The sequence below is a fragment of the Delphinapterus leucas genome, chromosome 1 (assembly GCF_059928025.1).
Source record: "Delphinapterus leucas isolate spDelLeu-1000000601 "Yukka" chromosome 1, BTC_Dleu_Yukka2, whole genome shotgun sequence".
In the NCBI taxonomy this organism is placed as follows: domain Eukaryota; kingdom Metazoa; phylum Chordata; class Mammalia; order Artiodactyla; family Monodontidae; genus Delphinapterus; species Delphinapterus leucas.
In genome coordinates this window covers 169230058-169249714 of record NC_143129.1, presented here as the reverse complement: position 1 = coordinate 169249714, position 19657 = coordinate 169230058, and the positions used below count along the sequence as shown (strand labels likewise).

The following is a 19657-nucleotide window of genomic DNA, read 5'->3' as shown; positions in this document are numbered from 1 at the left end:
TTACTATGTCAATTACAAAATTCAAATGTCCCCGTAAGCCACATCATAAATATATGTGTAAGTATGTATGTGTGCATATACACACACATATTCACTCAAACTGGAACTGAGTTGAACCACTGCTTCTTCCAAAAGGGCCTCTATATTCTAAAAGTAAGAAACTTGGACTTCCCTGGTGGCGCAGTGGTTAGGAATCCACCTGCCAATAGAGGGGACACGGGCTCAAGCCCTGATCCGGGAAGATCCCACATGCCGCGGAGCAACTAAGCCTGCGCGCCAAAAACTACTGAGCCTGTGCTCTAGAGCCTATGAGCCGCAACTACTGAGCCCGCGCGCCACAACTACTGAGGCCTGCGCGTCTAGAGCCCATGCTCCACAACGAGAGAGGCCACTGCAGTGAGAAGCCTGCACACCACAAAGAAGAGCAGCCCCCACTCACCGCAACTAGAGAAAGCCCATGTGCAGCAAAGAAGACCCAATGCAGCCAAAAATAAATAAATAAAATAAATAAATTTAAAAGTAAGAAACTCGGGCTTCCCTGGTGGCGCGGTGGTTAAGAATCCACCTGCCAATGCAGGGGACACAGGTTCGAGCCCTGGTCCAGGAGGATCCCACATGCCGCAGAGCAACTAAGCCCGTGTGCCACAACTACTGAGTCTGCGCTCTAGAGCCTGCGAACCACAACTACTGAAGCCCGCGGGCCTAGAGCCTATGCTCCGCAACAAGAGAAGCCCGCGCACCGCAACGAAGAGTAGCCCCTGCTCACCGCAACTAGAGAAAGCCCGGGCACAGCAACGAAGACCCAATGCAGCCAAAAATAAAATAAAATTTAAAAACAAATTAAGAAACTTAACCTGGTTCAACTAGAATTAATCTTATAACTAAGAGACTATGTCTTGAGCTTTTCCATATTTCACCAGAAAAGAAAAACAGCTTGAAAGGTAATATCATAGGCAAAGTTTAATAGCCTCTCCCATCAACCTCAAACTGTTTTTCTTTATTAGTGTATAGAAATCATGATGGAGACCAAAGTTTCCTGAGGTACTTCTTTATCTGAACATTATTTCCTCTGCAAGCATTCAACAATTCTTGTTTCTATTCTTCTCTTTTCTAATTCAATTCTGTTTGGTTCCTAAGTTAAGAAGTGTGTCTCACTTGCATAAATGGTAACTATTCTGAGATACCATTCATAACTATACATTTGAATTCTCTAGAGTACTATTCATAACTTCAAATGGAACAGGAAAAAAAAACACTCATTCAACTTCACTTTAATGGTGACTAAGACATGAATGATTATGTTATATTGTAGAAGGCTGGCCAAAGGAGTGAAGTTCCCCAGTGTTACTACTAATCTGTCATCATTTTATGAATGCCCACTGGGACCAAGGACCACTGCCTTGACCAATCTACCTATCACAAAAAATACTGAGCTTAGAAAAGCATGCTCATTAGCTAAATATGTTTTTTAGAGTTATAAAGTATCTATGTAGGAACACTAAAAGATATATTATATCTTAGCCATGAAGCTCAAAAGTTAGCTGAGGGCTTCCCTGGTGGCACAGTGGTTGTGAGTCCACCTGCCGATGCAAGGGACACGGGTTCGTGCCCCGGTCCGGGAGGATCCCACATGCCGCGGAGTGGCTGGGCCCGTGAGCCATGGCCGCTGAGCCTACGTGTCCGGAGCCTGTGCTCCGCAACGGGAGAGGCCACAACAGTGAGAGGCCCGTGTACCGCACAAAAAAAAAAAAAAAAAAAAAAAGGTTAGCTGAGAAGAATCCTGACAAGTCCTGGCAGGTTCTCTATAAAACCAATGCTGGGGGCTTCCCTGGTGGCGCAGTGGTTGGGAGTCCGCGTGCCAATGCAGGGGATGCAGGTTCGTGCCCCGGTCCGGGAAGATCCCGCATGCCGCGGAGCGGCTGGGCCCGTGAGCCATGGCCACTGAGCCTGCGCGTCCGGAGCCTGTGCTCCGCAACGGGAGAGGCCACAGCAGTTAGAGGCCTGCGTACTGAAAAAAAAAAAAAAAATGCTGGTTATTCTTTAGGTGTTAAACAGCTTTTCTGAGAAAAGCTGAGTCTTTTATTCAAGGTAGTAATATTCTAATAGTTCTTTACCCCACCTAATCAGTGGTGGAAACTGAATTTACAAAAATCTGTGTAAATAATTCAGCTGTCTGTACTGCTCTAATATATTTAAACCAAATAAAATAAAATTTAGACAGAAAAAAAATAATGGTGCTTTTTTAAGGCTGTCACCTGCTGATTTCCCTCATTTTTCTTTCTTATCCAAAAGTCAGAGACAAGAGACTGTATAACCAGAAAGAACAAATGAAAGGATAGTACACACGTGAGGACATCTACACTTATTTCCCTCTATGAACCCACTACCCTTGACATAGTTTTCAACAGGGAGCAATTCTGCTCCCCAAAGGACATTTGACAATATCTGGAGACATTTTTGGTTGTCACAGCTGGGGTGGGGGTTGGAAGGGTGATACTAGGTAGTGGGTAAAGGTCAGGGCTACTGCTAAATATCCTACAATGCACAGCACAGCCTATCACAATACAGGATATTATCCAGCCCAAATGTCAACAGTATCAAGGATGAGAAACCCTACCCCAAGGCCCAATGAAGACCTACCTCTCAATAAATGTTTGCTGATCTGAACTGAAAAGTAAAGACCATGAACTGGAAGAAAGAGAAGCCTACAAGAATGAAGTAGAAGACAGAGGCCTAAATTAAACATTACTAGAATCTATTTTGCCTTTATTGGGACTTCCCTTGGTGGTTCGGTGGTTAAGACTCCTCGCTTCCAAAGCAGGAGGCACGGGTTCAACCCCTGGTCGGGGAACTAAGATCCCACGTGCCACATGGCCAACAAAAAAAAAAAAAAAAGGCTTTACTGTGTGTTACACACCAGTCATACAAAAATGAACAATACAGCCCAGCCCTTATGGAGCTCATTATTAGGTAGGGGAAAGAGTTTTATAATTTGCCTGATATCTGATTTGACAATATCTGATAAATGCTTTAATGAAGGAGAAGACATACAAGGGAGTCACTCAACTTTTCCTAGGAATGATTCATGGAACAGATGACATCTTAGTTCAGTTCTGAAGGATGAGTAAGAAGCATCTTATTTCACAACTTATATGCCTCTTTTCAAACAAAGAGCCATCCATTTCTTCAGCCAACAAAAACTGTGGAACACCAATTATGTTCCATACATTGTGTTATGTGTTGGAGACACAGTCAAATTATAACTTTCTACTTCTTCCCTTGGCACTGCTGGTGCCCAGCAGCCTACCTCCCCAACCCAAATCCCCAAGAATTCTTTCAATTTAGCGACTGTCACCCCAACCAATCTTATTAATCAGTAAGGCCACTACCCAAGGATTAAATAAAACTTTCAGTTGCCTGTTGACAAGACTGTATTCAATCTTGCCTAGATCACAAAGTCAGGGTGGTTATGCTGGTAGAGTAACTAGCAATGAACTGACTATGGATCCAGATCTGCCAACTGTTGGATGTGTGTTGGTATCCTGGAAAGCTATTTTTACTTTATAAAAAATCTGGGTCCTCTTCCACCCTACCCAATTCATGCCAGAACCAAGAGCAAATTAATCAACATATATTTATTGAACACCTACCATGTGCTTACCTCAATGGTTCTCAACCCTGGTTGTTTACTGACAAAGGAGTTCCCAGATATAATTTATTTTTTGATGGTAAATTCTGATGCAACATGTCTGATGCCCTGGCCTTTAGGCGTTAAAGAATACAAAAGAAGTATAAAATACTGTTCTTGTGTTGAAGAGTTTATCCACAGTCACAACAGAGTAACTTGTAATAGTATGTTTGTTCACTAATTTGTAACCCTTTTGCAATATTATCAATCCTTATGAAACAAAAGAAACTGAGGTAGTCTGGATAACAACTGCTCTTATTCCCCAGTCCAGTCACACACCAACTGCACCTGCAACTCCTGATACACTGTTCCATACCCCTTCTATCTCCCAGACAGTGAAAGTACCATTCTCAAGAACTATGGAGATAACCCAAGTAGGAAGATGAACTGAGGCCCTCAAAAGAGGTGGTTGTTTGTCCTGAAGACCAGAATCTCTCAAATTCATGCCGTCAAGGGCCTTCTTTTAAAGAGAAGAAACAGAGGGACTTCCCTGGTGGTGCAGTGGTTAAGAATCCACCTGCCAATGCAGGGGACATGGGTTCGGGCCCTGGTCCAGGAAGATCCCATACGTCGCAGAGCAACTAAGCCCGTTGCGCTCTAGAGCCCGCGAGCCCCAACTACTGAGCCCACGTGCCACAACTACTGAAGCCTGCATGCCTAGAGCCCATATTCAGAAACAAGAGAAGCCACCGCAATGAGAAGCCTGTGCACCGCACTGCAACAAAGACCCAACGCAGCCAAAAATAAATAAATTTATAGAAAAGAAAGAGAAGGAAGGGAGGGAGGGAGGGAGGGAGGGAGGGAGGGAAGAAACAGGGACTTCCCTGGTGGTCCAGTGATTAAGAATCTGCCTTCCAATTCAGGGGATGCAGGTTCGGCCCCTGGTTGGGGAACTAAGACCCCACATGCCGTGGGGCAACTAAGCCCACGCGCTCTAGAGCCCGTGTGCCACAACTAGAAAGCCTGAGCACCGCAGCTACTGAGCCCGCGCGCCACAACTAGAGAAGACCACACGCCGCGATGAAAGATCCCACATGCCTCAACTAAGACCTGATGCAGCCAAATGAATAAATAAATATTCTTTAATAAATAAATAAAGAGAAGAAATAATTCTTTAACCTCCAACAATACCAGTCCACCTCACTCTATAGTTGAAGTGCCCAAGAAAAGCAAAGAGTAGACTGAATTTTTGTAAATTTGCTCCTAGAGGTCCTTGGCCATTTAAAGAAATCACCCAAATTCATAAGACTGGTAAACTCTAGTTTTTCAAATGGCATACACTTGAAATAAAAAATACTCTAGGGCTTCCCTGGTGGCGCAGTGGTTGAGAGTCCGCCTGCCGATGCAGGGGACACGGGTTCTTGCCCCAGTCCGGGAAGATCCCACATGCCGCGGAGCGGATGAGCCCGTGAGCCATGGCCGCTGAGCCTGCGCGTCCGGAGGCCACAACAGTGAGAGGTGGGCGTACCGCAAAAAAAAAAAAAAAAAAAAAATTCTAAATATATTTTAGTAAACTCCTTACTAAGATGAACAAATTGTGGAGGCTTAAAAAATTAAAAGATTTTAATCTAAATCTCATCCAGCAGCAACGACCTCATACTAAAGACCACCTGGAAGGGAACATCAGCTTTAAAATTCTGCAAACATGAATCTACAGATCCTCACCTGATTCGTCTCTCTCTGAATTATATGGGAAAAGGTACAATTCTCTTAACTGCTGTACAAAAATTGATGAGCACAAGACCCTATAAATTACTTTAAAAAAAACAGGGCAGGGTGTCATTCAAACATCTAAAACAGGGCCCAATGACAGTATTAAAAGGTAAAATTTGGTACTTAAGGAAAAATGAATATTGGCATATATTAATTAGAATAAAACTGCCACGTGAAAGAAAGAAAAAAATGTGTCTTCTACGTAATACTGTTTTTAGGATCCGTGACTTTAAAATTAGCTTGGTTTACAATATTTGTCCTTGTAATTATTGTCATCATACAAGTTTTATCCATAAAAGTCCACAATCCCTTAACTTCAATTCCAAAATCCAAAAGGTATAAACAAACAAGTTTTTCATTATTCATTTGGCGGCAAATCCTGACATGAAATGACATGAGGCTATGTATAGTATTTATTTATCCCAGTTGGTGTGAACATTCTGATGTTTTACCGAAGAAACAGTAATGCATTTGATTACAAGGTGCTGCCCCACACCTTTCTGGGATGTTACATAACATACAGTATATGTACCATATTCCTTATCCAAAATTCAAAAAATTCTAAGTTCAGAAGCACAACTGGCCCCAAGAACTTTTTTTTTTTTTGGCCCCAAGGTACTGTAGACTGGTATACTAATTAAGACTAAATCTTACATAGAAAATATAATACTGAGAGTTAATGTAGATTTTACATGCAATAAACTCAGTGTCTTAACTATTCACACATACACAATCCGGTAAAATAAAGCATTATAAAGACTTAACAAACGTCAAAAAACGAACACACCATTACGTGTTTTTCAGGTGATGGGGACATTTGCATCATGCAACATCTAGATCAATTCCTCTTAGATTGAAATCCACTAATTTAAATCACAGTTTAAAAAAAAAAAAACCCAAAGGCTGCGATTGGTAATTATGTTGAAAGAATCATCCACTAATAAACAACATATTCAGTTCTGATTTTTTAAAAATTATCTCAGAAAGTTTAAGATTTAAAATTCTTTCATTCTAGAATACAACTTCTGAACGTTGAACAAATTACAATTGACTTTTTCTGTGAAAACAGAGCCTTGGACAGGGGACAACAACAGTACAGTCCTTAAAGATATTTTAAAGCAAAGAAGTTTCACAGTTCTTTCCTTCCTTCCTCCTTCAGTTGCTGCTTTTCTGGTTTTAGAATTTCAAACAAAGAAATACATATTGGCTCCAATGCTAAGAAACGCCCTCTTTCTCAGCAACTTCCTCTTCCAATTTTCTTCCCTACCGTTGACATATGAGAACAATACACACTGCCGTCCTACCATTTTGATTAACAAAAAGCTCTGAGGCTTGGAAAAATTAAGGGCTGCAATTTATCTATAGTACCCACTCCAAGTCCACAATCTTAACTCATCTAGAAGTCAAATAACAGGGAGCACAAAGAAAGGGGTATTTCACTTAATCAAGAGGCCGGCTATCGAACCTTTCACCCCAGGAATCCAAAGACTTTGGATTGCACTAACAAATGGGAAATTTCTTCCACCCCAGGAAAACTTGGCCTTCTTAGGGAAGAGGAAAAGCTACTGGGCTAGCACCGCTCTGAACCAAGAGTCAAGTCTATGCACCAATAGTTGGTGAACTTTCTTCCACAGGCCATGCAGTCAGGATTCAAACTGAGTTCTCTGAGGTTCTGATCCACTTCAAAGTGACTTTTACAATTTAGTAACGGTCCTTTCCAACTCACAGACTGCACAAAGGGGATGTACTTATAATTAACCATCCAGAGATCAAGACCCATCCTGTTTCCATGCTAGAAGTCAATTCAAGTGTCTGGGACCGGAACCTGACCCCCATCTGTGACAAAGCAAACTTCCTTTAAGTGGACAATTCCCCCTTGCCCAGTGACTCTCAAAGGAAAACACCTTAATGATGGTAAGCTGTGTACCTTACTGTGTGACCTTGGGCAAGTTACTTAACTCCTCTGAAACTTAGTTTCCTTATGTGTAAATTCTCAAATGAGGCTGTAAAAATTAAACAAGAACATATGTTTGATGCATAGTAGGAGCACCATAAATGTTCCCCCTCCTCCTCCTCCTAACCCTCCTGAATTCTTTGGGGCCTAAATTTCAATCATAGCCCCAAAAGGCTCCAAGGATTCCTTCCTCTTCTCTGATTCTATGCAGAACTAACTGTATAAAACTTCCCCCATCTCAGAGGCTCTAGGATCCTGGAGGACCAAGAAAACAACGGGACTCCACCTCATCACAGCCTAGGGTCCATCCAGAGCCTTCCTCAATGGGCCCCTTTAGCTAACTCTCCTCCTTACTCTGCAGACCATCCTGTACACACACGTACGTACACACACACACGCACACACACACTCCTCTCCTCCACTCTGCAACTTAGGCCAGAGGTCTCAAAGAGCACTTCAACGCCTTCATGGTCCAGATATGGAAACTGAAGCTCCGCCTGGACAAGAACTTGCCCAAGATCTCAGACAACGTCTGGGATCCAACTCATGTACATCTGCCTGCAAAGCCTTCGTTTTACAAATGGGTAAAACGAGGCCCAGAGAGAGAAGTGACTTGCCCAAGGTCACACGACGAGCTGGTGGCAGCGCTAGGTCAGCTTGGGACACTTTCGCAGCTTCACAGACTCGCGGGCCCCTCCAAGCCTCCGAGGGGATCTCCGGCACACCTCTCCCTGGGGAGGCGAGTGTATTGTAAGACGCCACCCCTCGCTGACCGCTCACCGGCTCCCTGCCGGTCTGTGGCAGGAGGCGCGGCACCCACTCCCCCAGGACCCTGCGCTGCTTGGGAGGGGCGGCCCGACCAGGCCCGGCGCCTCACGGCCGGGCCAGCCCGCGGGGACTTGATGCTCACCTGGTCTCGCGCGGTCGCCCTCAGCAACAGAGAGACTGGCCGGCCGGCCGCCCTTCTCCGCACGGGGTCTGTTCTCGCCGGCCGCGTCGCGCGCTGCCACACAGCCAGAGCCCCCTCAGCGCGCTACGCCCCCAGCCGCGCTAAACCGGCCCGCGTCCGCCATTACGCGATTCCCCGCCCCGGGACGCAGCCACACCCCGCCAAACGCCCTGATTGGCTTTCTGCCCCACCCGCCTGGGGCTTCCGGGCATTCCATTGGCCTGAGTGAATGTCAGTTAAATAGTTACGCAAACGACGTACTCAAGGATACTGTCCCGGGAGCTCCACCCGAGTTACTTCCGTAATCGGAGTAAACAGCAAGGGGCAAACCAAGTGAAGTGGGGGTGGATTTTAAACTAAACCAACTCCTAAATTCAAAGTAGGAAAATCCCACCTAAGAAAGTGTAAAAACGCGTACAAAGTGTATTGAGAGGCTAATTCGTCTTGTTAGAGTTCAAATAACCAGTACCTTTGGTGGAAGGAAGGGGCCAAGCCTATGAACTTTCTGTGGACACCCCTAAAGTTGGTGGTAGTTTTATCTCTTCTCTCCCGGTCTAAGGCCGGGCAAAAAGTAGGATGGGGAGAGTGAGTCATAGGCTCCAGCCCGATGTTAAAGGATCCGTCCGGGCCGAGGCCCGGAGTCCTGGGATTGGGAGCTGGTTCTGAAAGGCCAGGGTCAGGTGAGTTGGACCCTGGTTCAGCCGCCACCGCACTCTGCGACCACAGACAGCTCTCTGAACTTTCCTGAGTCTCAGTTTGTCCTGCAAAGTAAGAGCAGTCATGTCTACCTCGTGCCCTGGGGTATTTGTTAAGGATTCATGCATGAGTGTGTATATGTGCGCCTTGTCGATTATAAAAGGTTGCAGGCTGGGTATCAGTGTGACAAATTCACCTGTACCTCAGTTAGTTCTCTAGAGCAACTTTGTAAGGCAGATACTGTCCTCGTTTTGCAGAAGAGGAAACTGAAAACTCCATGACTTACCCTGAGTCACCCAGGGAATTTGAAATGACCCTGGGACTCAAACCTATATCTTTTGGCTTCCATTCCCGTATTTCTCCCTTCCAGGTGTGGTGTCCCCTGAGAGAGACTTCCCTCCCCCAACCCCTTAGCATTCCAGGGAGGGACTTGAGGGTGCCAGGCCAGTCCCCCATCTCTCTGGTCACCATAAACTTAGGCACAGGCCACCCCCCAGCTGTTGTTAATCACCAAGGTTCCTGGGAAAAGTGATCCTAGGGGTGCACCCGAGCTGTTTCTGGGGGCCTAGGAATCAGGAAGTGGGTAAGGGATGACAGGTGGTTCAGAAACCCAGGTAGAATCCAGAACAGGACGCAGAAGCTCCAAGAGGGGCAGTCTCCATTCCAGGACTTAAATCCATGTCTCTCTGCTCTCAGAACTGGGCTCTTTTCACCACAGAATTGTTTTCCTCAGAAGGGCTGCCTTGGCTATAATTCCTAGTCCTTTTCGCTCTCTGGAAAGGAAGGAAGCCAAAAAGGGAGTGGGAGGGAGAGCAGCCTAAGACTTTAGAAGGGCAGAAACTACCAAGTGGGTGGTGTCCACAAGGCCCCAGTGCCTGCTGAGTCAGTGACCTCCAGGCTCAAGTTGGGCAGTGTGGTCTGACAACGAATGACTATTTAAATCCTGCCTGTGGCCACTGGGTGCTGGGAGGCAGCAGGTGCTATGTAGAGGTCAGTGACTTTAGGGGCAGACTGACCCAAGATGAATCTAAGCTCCACTACTTTCTAGCTCTCAGCCTCACCTAAGTCGTCTCTAAAATGGGAACGGAGCAGTTGTGAGGATTCAATGAGTTCATTGTGGAATTAATGAGTCATGTGTGTAAAGTGCCTGATAGCTATTTATTCATTCATGGATTCATCCATTCAGTAAAAAATTATTACACACCAACCATGTGTAGGGCAGCCCGCCAGTGGTGCAGCTACAATGGGGAGCAAAACAGACTCAGACCCTCATGGAGCTTACAGTTTGATGAGGAAACAAGTTGTTAAACAAATGATCAGACAAATCAAAATACAATTAGAAACCGTGATAAGGAACAGGAGGCAAAGTACAATGTGTTTATGAGAGTAAATGTCAGGGAATGGGGTGGGGACACAGGAAGCTTCCTGAAGGGGTGAGTTGGTGAGTGGGGGTTGACTAAGCAGGTGGTGGTTGGGAGAAGTGTTGCAGGCCAAGAGAAAGGGTGTGGAAGGCATCTAGGCCAAGGTGGATAGTGGCATTGGGGAGGGAGGGCGGAGCTGTTGCTTAGAGCCTAAACAAATAAGGTGTTAACAGGGGAGGGAACCTGGCCTTGAAAGTGAGGCAGCTCTCCAAGGGTCTGTGTTCTTTTCTGATAGTCCCTGCTTTGAGGCCAACCCGCCTGGGTTTGAATCTTGGCTCTGCCATCTCATCTTGGACTGTATGACCTTAAGCAGTCACCACACGTCTGTGCCTCGGCTACTCTTCTGAGAAATGGGAATAGTGATAGAAGGGCATAAGATGCAGAGTGAGGATTCAGCGTGCAAATGTGTATAAAACATTCTGGCGCACAAAAGTCACTCCATAAATGATGCTTGGTCTTCGAAGCATGGAAGGAAGTGAGCCTGAGGCAGCAGATGCATTTGGAGATGCATTTGGGAGAGAGCTGATATAAGCACCTGTGCACTGGGCAAGTTGTCATCTGACCTTAATTGTCATAGAAGACTTTGGAGTCAGGCAAGCCTGGGTTCAAATCACATCTATACCAATTGCTAGCAGTGTGACCTTGGGCAGGTGACTTCACCTCTCTGAGCCTCAGTTTCCTTCTCTGTAAACTGGGGGTCGTAATTGCTTCTATTTCCCAGCGCTGTGAAGATTAAATGAGGTAATAAATGTGAAGTAGTTGGCACATAAGTAGCGGTTGTTGAGTGTTCACCTTAATAATAGTTATTATTATTATTGATGTCAGCAGTTACTACCCGTACTAGATAAGATTCTGGGGCTTTGCTTGAAGGTTGTCTGGCAACAGGAGACTTCGTTTCTCCTTTTAGGCAATGGAGATAGGTTGCTTTCAGAGGGAGTGGTGTTGTGCATCTTAATGCTAATACTGGGAATTCCCTGATGGTCCAGTGGTTAGGACTCCGCGCTTTCACTGCCAAGGGTGCGGGTTCAATCCCTGGTCAGGGAACTAAGATCCCACAAGCCGCACGGCACTGCCAATAAGCACTAACATTGAGCATTTGCTATGTGCCAGCCATGTGCTAAGTGTTTTATAGGTATTAACTCATAAATTCTTACAGCAGTCCTATAAATTAGGTCCTGTTATTATCATCATTTTACAAATGAGATAAAGGAAGCACAGAGAGGTTAAGTGACTTGCCCAAGGCCAGCCAGTCGAGAAACAGCATGGCTGGAGTTTAAACCCAACCTTGGAACTTGAGAGGGATTGCTGGTCTTGAGGGGCGAGCCCTCCCTCTACTACCCAAGGAGTTATCACCTGGAACGATGAAATAATTCATTGCCCATAAATCCCAGGTTCTGAAGACCAAGCCCCATTCCTTTCCCCCCAATTCTAAAAAATAACCCCTGCCTGTTTCCTGTCCCCTGAGGCTGATGAGGTCAGGGAACAGAACTTCTCCCTCTGCAAGGGGAAGCAAAAAGACATGTAGAGTCACCAGAACTGGGTTTGAGTCCCAACTGTGCCACTTAATGGTTCTGTCTTAGCCAAGTCACACCCTCTCTCTGAGCCTCAGTTTCCTTATCTATAAAACAGGGATGATAATAGCTCTGCCTACAGGGCTGTTGTGAGGAGCAGAAAAAACAAGTCCTGCATAAACTATAAAGTGCTCTCAGCACGAGCCTTCCTCTCCTGTTGCTATGGGGATGGCAAGCACTCCAGGAAAGCAGCTGAAGCCAGTATAGCGTATAGCAGGAAAATTGCCATCTCTGGCAACAGTCCTGGATTCGAGTCCCAGAACTCCCTTTTATGCCTGAGTGACCTTGGGGAAGTCTTAGCCTCAGTTTTCTCATCTATAAAATAGAGTGAATAATACTGATCTTGTAGGGCTGGAGACAAAACATAGTGAAAGAATGCATAAAAAGCCATGAGCCAATGCCTAGTACAGAGCTGGCAGAGCACAGTCGGCTAAGGGATTCTAGGGATTCAGAGCAGAGGGACTAAGGAGAATCACCCTGGCCGCTCCACACCACCCCTGCCTGAGGGCAAGAGGGTGGAGAGTACTGTGATCAGAGCCAGAACGGACTCCAGCCACTGCCCTGCCTCTGGCATCCTCAGCTCTGGCTGGGTCCACTGCATCTCTCTCTCTCTCTCTCTCTCTCTCTCTCCCCCTTTCTCGTCAAACAAGTTCTTCTCCACTGAGCAATCCCAGGGGGCCCCCGAACCTCAGTTCCAGCCAAGCTTGCAGGCTTTCCCCGCCTCCACATCCTGAATCCACAGCCTTTGCATTTGCCATTCCTTCCACCTGGAATGCTCTCTCCTCCCGGAGCGACTTTGATGGGGAAGGTGGGGGGCGGTGCTGGAGGGAAAGGATCTGGAATGATGCTCCCCCACCACCTCACTCCCCTTTCCTGCATCTCCCACACTGCAAGCCTGACCTCCCCCTTCCCAGCGTGGGGGACGAGGCAGCACCGGGAGGGGTAGGGGAAGGGGGAGGGCTCAATGAAGGGCCCTCTGTGGGGTTTTTCACCTGCTCAGAAGAGGCAGACAGAAATGAAAGCTCTAGAAAAACGCCTGCCGCTCTGCTCCCGAGGCCCCAGCTCAGTGAAGCCTCCCTGCCTTCCCACTGTGCCATCTTCTCTCCCTCCCCCTCCTCCTGCAGGCAGGTGCCACACAGTCAAGGAACATGTGTGGGTGGCAGGCCAGAAAGACTTGAGTTCAAATCCCATTCCTGCTGCTTACCCAGTGAGTGGCCTTAGCAAGCTGTTTGGCCTGCTTACACCTGATTTCTTTGTAAAAGGACACAACAATCCCTTCTTCTGAGGCTGCTGTGAGGACTAAGTAAGATGCCAGATGAAAGTGCCGGGGCGCAACCAAAGCGCTCAGCAATGGAGATAATAACAGTGATGGCAAACACACCCAGTGCCCATGTGTGCCTGGCACAGCTCTCAGTACCTTGCATATATTAGCCTATTTGATTCCTGGTGAGGTGGATACCATTACTATCCCTATTTTACAGATGAGGACACTGAGGCACAGAGAAGTTCTATAACTTACACAAGGCCACACAGGCAATGAGAGGCAGAGCTTATCTCTGTTCTTACCCATCATACTATGATGCTCTCAGTGGTAGTTTTATTTGCTTTTATCTGTACTGACTGTATGCCCTCAGTACGTACATGTTATTCTTTTTTTCCTCCCACCTTCAAAATCCTGCCTGAATTTTCCCTCCTTTGTTACATCTTCCAGTCTATTAATTTAATGAGCATCTATTGCTGACAGCTCTGGCCAGGCCTGGGCACGGCACTGGGGACCCAGGGATCAATCCATTCAGCCTCTGCCTCGAGTGGCTCCCAATCTGGTGAGGGAGAAAACACATCCATAAAAATTACGGTAAAAGAGGCAGACACCAATTGCAGCAGGAGCTGTGAGCTCACAGAAGCATAGAACTTAACTGGAGGATTGAGGCAGGCTTACCAGAAGAGGAGTCATTTGAGTGGGGTCTTGAAGGGTGAGTAGGAATTCCTCAGACAGTTATGAAGTAGAGACATAGAATATGATGTATAGTGCAGACCCTGCAAGGGAGACTGAGTCAATAAAGGCTAGAGAATAACATGCTGGGGTCAGTTCTATGGCAGGTCTTGTACTGGGCGCTGCAGATACAGAGGTGGAAAGAAATTAACTGGGCCCCCAGGGAGCTTACAGACTTGGCGTCAGGGGATGGAAAGCAACAAGTAAAGCAAAAATAGCAACATTAAAGAAAAATCCAGAGGGGCTTTGGGACTACCAAAAAAGAGACCTAAGCTTGTCAGTGGGTCAGTGAAGGCTTCCTGGAGGAGTAGTTGATGTCTAGGCTGAGATTTAAAGATCAGAGCCAGATTATATCACCTACCACCACCCCAGCCATTACGTAAATTCAACATAAAAACAAAACCAACTGTAAAATGAGAGTAAGGAACTCCAATAAACTTCAGGTTTTTCCGATGAACACTATATAAATGTTTTTTAAATTATCAAACATCAAATTATTTTTTTAAAATAATGCTTCTAGTGCCCCTCCTTTGCTGGTGTTCTAAATACGTACTGCTCTGCTCATTGGGTAACCTGACGGGGCGACAGGCCAGAGGGAGTCAGCCAGGGGAGAGTTGGGGAGGGTGTGGCGGGCAGGGGGAATTTCGCATAAGTACAAAGGCCCAGAGGCAAGAGAAAAGATGGCATGTTGGGGAAAAAAGGAAATCCTTTGATGAGAGCTGGCAAATGGGACGAGGTAGGGACAGAGAATCGGACTGGATTCTAAGGGTGCTGGGGAGGCACGGAAGGGTTTTAGCTGGATGTGCCATGATCAGATGTCCCTTTTGCAAGATCATTCTGAATATTGCTAGAGACCTTTTTGTGGTTTGAATTCATTCATGCAAGAGACACCAAGTACCCACTATGTTTCAAGCACTGACCCAGATGCTGGGGCTGCAAGAGAGAATTAATTAAGGGTTCTGCAGACAGAGCAAGATGTGGCAGGGACATTGAGTGCCCCTTCTACAGAGCGGTCTGAGTGTATAGAGGCTTGGATTGTGAAAGGGTATGGCTTTCACAAAAAGAAAGCCAAGCCCTGTGCTGGACAACGAAGCGGTGAGATGGGAGATGGCACTCAGGGAACCTGCAGGGTACTTGCAGTGGAGAGACCGACAACTCCTAGGAGAGAAGAAGGAAGGAATGAAAGCAGGAGTAGAGGCAATGGGTTAGGGGTGGAAAATCCTGATCCTATAACCTCCCTAGAAGGTGGCCAAGTGGGCAGAGGGGCAGAGGCCCTGGCCAACCCCGTCAGCACCCCCGTGCTTTCTTAGCCCTGCTGAGCCTTGCAGCATGTCTCCTCCTGGCTCCAGAAGTCAGACCAAACCCTGAAGGAGAACAGAGGCGGGTGAGGAGGGGGCGGGCGGGAAACAAGCCCAGGCCTCTCACCCCAGCAGGGCCTTCCTTCCCAGTGGCTGGAGCCAACCCTGCTGAGGAGCCAGAGGTTACAGGGGAGGATTAAGGAGTTGGTTGCTTTTTTACCCAAATTGTGGCTGCATTTCTCTCTCTTTCTTTCTCTCTCTCTCTCTCTTTTTTTTTTTAAGAAAGAAAAATGCTCCTGTACGCGCACCCGGAGGCTTTTGCAGGAGGCGGCTATTGGAGAACCAGGAAAACAAGCCAAGAAACAAGAGAGAGGAAAAAGACCACGCCTCGCTTGGCAGATTCCTAATGGCCCAGGAGACCTGAGGCTTTACAGTGGGAGGCCGGTGGGGGCTGGCTCGGGTGGGAGGGAAGGGCAGGCCGAAGGACAGCCACTTGCTGGCCAGTGACCTTGGGCGGGATGCTGCCTGCTTCCCTCTGGTGAGAATGGGAGGAGGGGGCAGGGGCAGGGCTGGCTGGCTGAGGTCACAGGAAGGCCTCTTCCAGCCTGAAACGCGATCTCGGGATGTGGGGCCTGCCAACCTGCAGCGACCCTGGGCCAGCAGAGATGAAAGGCTGCCTGTCCCCAGCTTCCGGACCCCCGAGGCCCCAGTGCCTCCAACTTGAAGGGCAGCAAAGCTGCTGCAGCTGGCTGAAGCCAGTTGCTGGGCTCTCCCCCCCACACACACACCTGATGTCATCCAACCCTCCGTTCCCTGTTTTGCAGAGGACACTCAGGCCCAGAGAGGGCTGGTGGCCTGCCCGAGGTCACACAGCAAGTTGGAGGCTGAGCCAGGACTCACCACAAAGTCTTTGGACTCCAAGTCCAGGCCTCATTCCCTTTCCCCGAAACTTGGCTGCCTGGGGGCTTACCCTGGGGAGTTGGAGAGACCCAGGGTTAGGGAGGACAGTTGGGAGCTGTGTCTGTTTGAAGTCACGACTTAATGTTGATTAAAGTGCCTTTTTTTAAAAAAAAAAAAACTAAAAGAACGTTCCCAGCCCTTGCCATGAGCCTGGACTTGCTCTGCTGGCAGGGGAAGGAATGCAGCTCTGGCCGCCACAGCTGCTGGTGGCCAGCTGCGGCCTCAGCTCCTGCCGCTCCCACCCCAGCAGGCAAAGGGACAAAGGCCTCTTCTCAGCCTGTCCCCTCCAGCCCCCTGGATCAGTGGGGGCAGAGCAACAATTAGGAGGCTCTGTCACTGACCAGCTAAGTCACTCTTCCTCTCTGGGCCTTAGTGCCCTTTCTGGAAAATGGGGGCAGAGTATCTGCCTGGCCTATGTCTCAGCACCATTTTGAGGTTTCAAAGAGGTAAAGTTACAGAAATACCTCTCAGCACCTTCTTCTGGCTGAGGGTCAGCCTACTCAGAGACCCCTCTGCCTCAAAGGCCCCTCCCTTCCTCACGCTTCACCTGGCCAGCCCCAGCTTGCTCAGCTCAGCTCAGCCGGACCATCCCTCACTCTGGGGAGCCCTCCCTCACCTCCAGACCGTGATGCTCCTTCAAGGTATTTATCACTGTTGTAATTAAATAATTAATTGTGTAATTGGCTCTGTCTCCCCACTAAAATGTGAATTCTGTAATAATAATAGCTGACACAGAAGGCTTACCCAGTGCCGGAGACTTTCCATGTATTAACCCATTGAATCCCTGTGCCAGGTACGATTCGTGTTCCCATTTTACAGATGAGGAAACTAAGACAATGAGAGATTTAGTAAATAACCTGACGTCACAGCAAGCTGGAGGCTGAGCCAGGACTCAATACAAAGAAGTTGCAGAGGGCTTCCCTGGTGGCGCAGTGGTTGAGAGTCCGCCTGCCAATGCAAGGAACACGGGTTCGTGCCCCGGTCTGGGAGGATCCCGCATGCTGCGGAGTGGCTGGGCCCGTGAGCCATGGCCGCTGAGCCTGCGCGTCCGGAGCCTGTGCTCCGCAACAGGAGAGGCCACAGCAGTGAGAGGCCCGCGTACCGCAAAAAAAAAAAAAAAAAAAAAGAAGTTGCAGAACCAGGATTCAAATCCAGACCCCAGGCTGCCCCACTAGTCAGGCAGATTCAGCTTGTTCCTTGTCCATCCCAGCTCCCAGAACATCTGGCATACAGTAAGTGCTCCATATACATTGGGTGAATGAGGACACAAACAGGTTATGAATATACACATGAGTATTTGGAAAAGACTAAAGCACCTTCCAGGAGTGAGTTTTGCAGGTGCCACGTGTAGAGCCATGGTGATGGGAGCGGGTACCCAATATATTGTTACAGACCAATTATTGGGCTTCTTTCTCGAACATACAGGCCAAAAACCTGAGACATCATCTCTGATTCCTCCTTCCACTTTATCTGCCAGAGCCATTCAGTCCCCTGGCTCTGCTCGATGTCTCCCAGTGTACCCCTTCTTCTCCATCCTTCAACCCCCATCTTTTCCTTGGATTTTTATAGCAACTCTTACACAGGTTTCTCTGTCTCTAGTTTCTCCTCCTTCAAAGTGAGCCTCTAAAAACAGAAAGCTAATTGTGGGTGCTACCCCTCTTTACCCCCTCCCTCACTAATGAACCTTCCATGGCTCCCCTTTGCTCTCTGGATAAAGCCCACCCTCCTCACCAAGGCTTCTACCACCCAACTCCTGCCTCCACCTGTCCAGTCTCACTTCCTGCCCCTCTCCTCCACATGTCCTTTGCCCAAGCCACTCTATGCAGTAGAAGTTAAGAGCATAGAAGAAGACAAACCTGGGTTCGAGTCTGAATTTTGCCACTTACTAGATGTGGAAGTTTGTAAACAAATCAGTTCCCTTCTATAAGCCTCAGTTCCCACATCTGGGAAAATGGGCATAATTATGATACCTCTTCATAGAGTCAGTGTAAGGATTAAATGAATACATACAGTGCCGAGCACAGCACCTGACATGCCCAATAGTTCCTGTAATTCTTATCCTTTCCTCTGCTACAAAGAGCTTTTCTTTTATTTTTTTATTATTTATTTTTTTATTTTTATTTTTAATATTTGGCTGCGTTGGGTCTTCGTTGCTGCGCGCGGGCTTTCTCTGGTTGCGGCGAGCAGGGGCTACTCTTCGTTGCAGTGCACGGGCTTCTCACTGCAGTGGCTTCTCTTGTTGCGGAGCACGGGCTCTAGGTGCGCAGGCTTCAGTAGTTGTGGCACGTGGGCTCAGTAGTTGTGGCTCGCAGGCTCTAGAGCACAGGCTCAGTAGTTGTGGTGCACAGGCTTAGTTGCTCCGCGGCATGTGGGACCTTCCCGGACCAGGGCTCAAACTCGTGTCCCCATCATTAGCAGGCGGCTTCTTAACCACTGTGCCACCAGGGAAGCCCAAGAGCATTTCTTACTGTCAGTCTTACTATTCTTTATGACCCAGCTCAAATGTCACCTCTTGGAGGAAATTTTTCTTGATATTCATACTCTGTTCCCTAAGTGGAATCAGTCTCACTTTCCAGACTCGCTTGCACTTTGCACCTCTGTAAAGCACTTGTAATATTGTTGTTGCACTCTTTTCCCCATTACCCCAAGAGTTCCAGGAGAGCAGAAACAATACATTCTTAACTCTAGCCCATGCCTGGCATGCAGCAGGTGCTCAAACAGTGTTGGTAGAATTGAATGGAGTCACCACTTTCAGTGCTTTTCTTGAGCACCTTGCAGGGAGGAGGCCTGAGAGATGCTGGGACCTGGTTGCCTGAGTCCCACTCCAGCTCTGGTGTGGGGTATGTTGGTATGTGTATGGGAGTGGAAGTGGGTAGAAGAAACCCCTGACCTCTGGGCTCTTTCTTCTGGCCAGGACTCTTCAGTCCTCTGAGGGAAGAAGAGAAGGGAGAGGAGGTGAGGAGGTCCAGGTGCTGAGCAGGGGTGAGGTAGGGCTATAACAGGAGCTGGGGCGTGGGTGGGAGCTGGGAGACTCCAGTTGCTCTAAGACCAGGGCTGGGCCCGCCAGGACAGGGCCTCATAGCCCAAGTTGCCGCCTGCCATGCCCCGCCTCATCCTGGCACCTGGATTAAGTGACTTTTCAGGCTGTAAAACTACATCTTGATTTGCAAGGAAGCAGAATCCAAGCCTGGCCTTGTCTGGTTGCTGAGCAGGGAGGAAGGGGAGTGTTCCCTTTTATTCTCGTTTTTGTGTTGGCAACCCTTTGCAATCCTGGGCACATCAAAGAAGGTAGTACTCTTTGTAAACCCAGGTTAAGGTCACATTATCCCCAACTGTTGCTTCAGTTGGTGCTCCTGTCACTCCCCCTATTTAAAAATGCTTCTCTCACTGCTTAGCACCCTCAGGATAAAGTCT

General features: G+C 47.8%; 1 protein-coding gene and 1 long non-coding RNA gene across 3 annotated transcripts in view; one reads left to right on the top strand and one right to left on the bottom strand.

Moving 5' to 3' along the window:
• The window catches only part of WASF2 (WASP family member 2), a 71115-nt gene extending 62707 nt beyond the window's left edge, over window positions 1-8408 (bottom strand). Inside the window, exon 1 of one of the 2 annotated variants that reach the window (XM_022552129.2) lies at window positions 8266-8408. The gene's annotated coding sequence lies outside the window, so the exon portion shown is untranslated. Of the gene's footprint in view, window positions 1-7972; window positions 8087-8265 lie in introns of those variants that run through there. The other variant, XM_022552132.2, reaches the window with a different exon arrangement.
• A 129-nt stretch (window positions 8409-8537) lies between these two features.
• LOC111163431 (uncharacterized) lies at window positions 8538-16361 on the top strand. The gene is made up of 2 exons (XR_002641760.3): window positions 8538-9072; window positions 15566-16361. It is a non-coding gene; the product is annotated as an uncharacterized LOC111163431 (long non-coding RNA).
• Window positions 16362-19657: the final 3296 nt, after the last annotated feature.